Consider the following 5423-nt stretch of genomic DNA (forward strand, 5'->3'; position numbering starts at 1 on the left):
CAGAATTTAATCAAACAAGAATTTTAAAAGTTCACTGAGCGCAAGACCTTTCAAACGTTCCATTTTTTGAAGTTTTGAGTTAAGCAACAGGATTTTTAGACAGTTAATGAAAAAATATCTCTTATTTTTCCATTATAGGTATACTATGAACAAGTTTCCCCGTTACGGGAGTTGGTAATTTCTTAAAGTTTCTTTTTGCACATGTATTATTAAACTGAACGTAATGAAATAGCTAGTACGAAGGAAGGTAGGAACTCTTTTTTGTTTCTCAATTTTAACTTGTACAAAATTGATTCCTTCGGTAAATTGTTTGATTTAAATAAATATTGTTATTAGTTTATATAAACAAGCAAACCGATTGCATATAAGAGCAAATAAGAACATGAATTTGTTGTGTATGTAAGGAAGAGCATTTTTTTAAATGTCTTTTAAAAAGTATAAACTGATACTTGCATTAATTCATATTTTTGGTGCTAGACATTTCCAAACTTTAAACATTTCCAAAACTTAAAAATTTATAAATCGTTCTATAAAATCTTATCTTTTTGCTATGATTCGTTGGCTTCGCTCCAAATCGTTTTTTATTAAATTTGAAATGAATGCAGACTTAATTTCTGAGATTCTATTATACCTTTCGTTGCAACCTGGCTTTCAAAGCATAACAAACCGACGAATTACAACTATGTGCGACAAAACTCATATAAATTTAAATATCGAGTTGATTAAATCCTTTACTCTCATTAAACGATATAATTACGAAAAGAATAATTGAACATTGCAGAACTTTATTCATAAATTATTTCTAGATGGTCTTCAGAAGCATTTCTCAGTATTCTCTGCCTTTCTGTGATTAGCTAGCAAAGTTTTAATTGTCGGTTTCCTTTATGATATTAAATTTATAATAAAATACTGCTGTACCTCATCTATTGCAATAACTTCACATTTCATATGTAATTTTTTTTCCATTTTTTTAACCATTTTGCAATTTCAACCTGCCATGAACAATCTGGAATCTCCGCCGGAAATGAGCCGTGAATATGGTACTCTTTGGAAATTGTAATTATTCTGAAAAATTCGCCCAGGAGTTTGTACATCTACCTAAACATATCTCCATAATTAGCTACGTAGCGGGTCATTATCTTTCTCTAATAAGGTATTTTTAAAAAGAGACTTGATACATCATGACTGACAGCATATCAATATCACTCTCGTATCAGGTTGATTCTCACGTCTGACTATTCACGCTCTGTCTCTACTTACAGAATCTCCTGCGATAAAGCAGAGACAATATCACAGTAGCTACATGAAATTTGTTTGAAACAGAAAATTGTTTGTACGTAATTCTGTATGGTAAATAGTACTGAACGAAGTACATTTACGTTACGTGTGTGTGAGTGCATTCGTTATTACACATACATTCAGTGTATTTCTATGCAATCGGCGATGAGATACATATGTTACACGCAAAAGGACTGATATTATTGATCGAACATCGGAATATCCATCTCTACGAGAGTAACAGTTGATTGGATCCGATCTGAATATCTGTAAAGTATAACAAGTTGAAGAATTGACTGCGATTTTTATGATTACGTAAGATTTTATGGCTATTGCAAATGCACATTAGTGTACAACATTTTTAGTTACCATTTTAGCGTACTGTGTTATGATTTTTAATATTATTGATATTTTCATTCTTGTTTGTTCACATAACTGCTTTTATTGTTAATAATTGGCGTACTTATTATTCACTTTCATAAGATTATTGTTATATCATAGTATTATTAAAAAATAGTTGAAAGTTAAACTTTTCTTGTTATTTCGTAATTCTCGTTCTATTATAAAATCACTAATATTAACTATTTTCTATGTAACATTTGTTGGGTAATATGATATGTTCATTGACGTTACCATTATTATTACCATACTTTTTTCGATTTTAAATATAGAATTCTTTAACTTTTTGACTATGTTAGCTATCTTGGAAGCTGTACTTTTAAAGTCAGAGTAATAATAAAATATTCCACTATCATCATTACTTTTATTCGCTATTTCGAACTATTCGAATAAGAGTTCTCATTACTTAATTAATTAAAAATGCTGATATGATGATAATTTGTTTTACTAATTAAAATTCATGTAAATATTCCTTTCATCATTTCTGCTTATTAATTTTATTCTCATTTGGTTACATTAGTTTAGTTTTCCAAATCATTTCTATACTGTCAGTATACTTTGGACGTGAGGCAAATTCTCTTCGACAAAATACCTTCACAAAACCAGAATCGAAGAAAACTTTATTTCAGCAATTAAATTAAAAACAAAATAAAGATTTTATTCGCATCTGTCAAATTATTTTATTCGTTATATTTGAGAAAACTAATATACACCATGAATGCAATAAATGCACAGCCTACACGATTATTATTATTTATAAAAATCAATCTTTCTATTATTAAAAGTACAGTATCAACAATGCAACGTTTATCGTATGTTCTGCATACTCATATCCTACTTTCTTAAAACTATTGTCACAGGTATTCTGTATATTCACACTACTCTAAAAATTTCAATTTTCTTGAGCAACTTATAATTTTTATTCTTGTTAATAAAATACTTTCGTCGTTACGTTAACGTTATTGGTTTCTATCATTGTTATCGCTTGTTAATAGAATTGAATCCGTTCGCAACAAAATTTATCCGTGCCACTTTATTCGCACCTCGTGTGAAACTTTCGTCGACCAGAATCTCGATAGCTGGATTCGCCAAGTTTGCCTGTAGCATATTTACGAGCACCACGAGCCGGATGTCTCCCGAATCGCCTTTCGAGTCTCAGTGTCTGACCCACCGCGAGGGTATTCCACTGGCAATTATTTGACAGGTGTACATCACGGCCGACGCACACCGACGACCACCGACGACATTCATGCTTCCAAAACGCTTCTCTCCGATTGTAACAAACAGACAATACGAAAGAACTGATTTCTAAACCGAGCGAAACGGAAACAATTGTACAGAGTAGGTGCCAATTAGGACCGTGGTTGTACATTAACGCATTTCAGGTTCCATTGTTTTTGAAATGTTCCGTTGATCCCTAGTAAGGTACTTATTCTCGATGCGCGTTAATGGGTTCGTTCTTGAACTCGAACGAAAATGATTGTACAGTTAGTTTTCCCTAGACTGATCGCTGCTACCTGTTAAAAGAGTTTCTCCACTGATTTTCCTCCTCCCCCCACCTAATGGGAGGGAACGTGGCGTAAAGGATTTATTTTTCGAAAGCTCGAACAAATTTTTGTGTAACTAGAAGTGTACAGTAGCCTGTAAAGCCTCGTTGATACACGCAATACTCTTCGGTTTGATCTCGCGTTCGGAACGAGTTAGCGGAAAATATAAACGGGGAACGGCGATGTTATCGACTCACGGCTTCCTTGTATGGATATTTGTGTATCTAATGAATGTAATGAGACACAGATGAACATAACTACGAAACGAGAAACTAACGCGAATCTCCGATAGGCAGGTGTCTTGATTGTTAGATGTTTGTTCGTGATGTGAAAGGAATCTTTGTCTCATGAATATACACAAAGTCGAACTTTTATTTTCGATGAAGCTATTTTTGAAGTTAAGTTATTTTAAACGATGGATTGAATTATTGAATGATTATTATGTTTCAAATTATTTGTCACACAATTGAAGGAAATGAAAATCTTTTTCATTTTCACGGTTTATAGAGAATTTGTTGTGTATCATATAGTGAATTTACTGAATTAATGTTATCATACTTGTAAAATATAGTTAAAAATGAATTTATATAGTTATAGTATAATTTTCGTTATTGAAAGTGATCATTTTTGTGTTTATTGCTTAAGAAGCTTTGAATTCTTATAATCCATGAATTTTGCGTCATATGTGTTGTTAAAAATTCATGTCGCTTGAAAAGAATTTGTAAATTTAATTTCGAACAAACGAAGTAAAAACAATTAAGGCTGTATTTGATTGACTGACCAAGTGTATTGGAACTCAGATCGAAATCGATTTTGAAAGGAAATTTTTACCTTGAATATGATTCTCGGTATCAGTACTTTAAGCAAATGATACATCTTTCTACAATTATATTGAAAAGAAGCTTCGTGTGAAACAGTAAACATTCATATCGATGTAATAATTAAATTACACGAATGATGAACGTCGCAGGTATTGCTGAAACAAAACTCATTAGCAGTTAATTGAGTTCCGATAATTTGCGAAGCTCAGTGTACAAACAAACAAATAATTAAACGCCGCTTTTCAACAAGCAAATTCATCATCAATGTATATTATTTGACGACAAGTTAAAATTAAATTAACGTAAATGTAATAATTATTACCACATTCACCTACTTAAATCATCGTCTAGATTCTATTCCTAATATTTATATCACTGTAATTTCCCATAAATTGCTTGAATATTTCATTTGATGTTCAATAAATTGATGTACTGTTCTTTTGTAATAAATTATACAATAATATACAGTTTAATTTTCGCTTTCATAAATTCAATGTGCCAGTAACAAAATTTCATTGCTGAAAATTTTTAAATTCACTGTATAATATAAGCTTTGTACATACATTAAGCGACAATTGGCCTCTTCATTGTCAGTCATGTATAAACGGAAAAAGGAGCGTTTATTACACATGGGCGGTTCGAATCAACTTAAATACACTTAAAACTTTATTACGCGATAACTAAGTATCTTGTAAGAATATAATCTAGTCTCACAATGTTTTGTAGTCTATTTTAGTACCGTAGTTTAATTTACTCTTCGATGAACTTGGTTATCGCATAATAAATTCGCGAACGTGTGTTCGATTTATTTTGAATCACTCTGTACATACTAAACGCAATAGTTATGTATGACTTTTTGTTAACCGTTCATAGAGACAGTTCTATGTTGGGTGTACGATCATTTTGGAAACCTGCCTGTATCGCGATTAGTGACATCGATACGCGAAATCCATGAAAATTATCGACAAATGCGAAACTGTATAAAGGTGCAAATGGAATCCTGTAAATATCTGTGAACATATTGTAGTCAGAAATAAAGATAGAGCTTCGTGTGACGTATGAAGCTGTATGATAAACAGTACTTCTAGTCTATTTCTTCTTCGATTTGTCTACCTTTGTTCTAGTTGATCGAGAATGGGGTCGAAATGGCGAAGAAGGTAGGGATGATTATTATAACCCGAATTGGTTGAGTTTCTATTCAAAATTATGCATAGTTAGTTACTATGATATTATGACATAGGAAGAGAACCACATTGGTCTAATGTTTCCACACGCGTAACATTTTGCACTTGCTCGTTCAGATTCTAATCTCCATCGGTTAAAACATTTTTCCATAATATAATACATTTTATTTTCTAGAAACGTATATTGATCTTCT

The sequence above is a fragment of the Dufourea novaeangliae genome, unplaced genomic scaffold (genome assembly GCF_001272555.1).
Source record: "Dufourea novaeangliae isolate 0120121106 unplaced genomic scaffold, ASM127255v1 scaffold372, whole genome shotgun sequence".
In the NCBI taxonomy this organism is placed as follows: Eukaryota; Metazoa; Arthropoda; class Insecta; order Hymenoptera; family Halictidae; genus Dufourea; species Dufourea novaeangliae.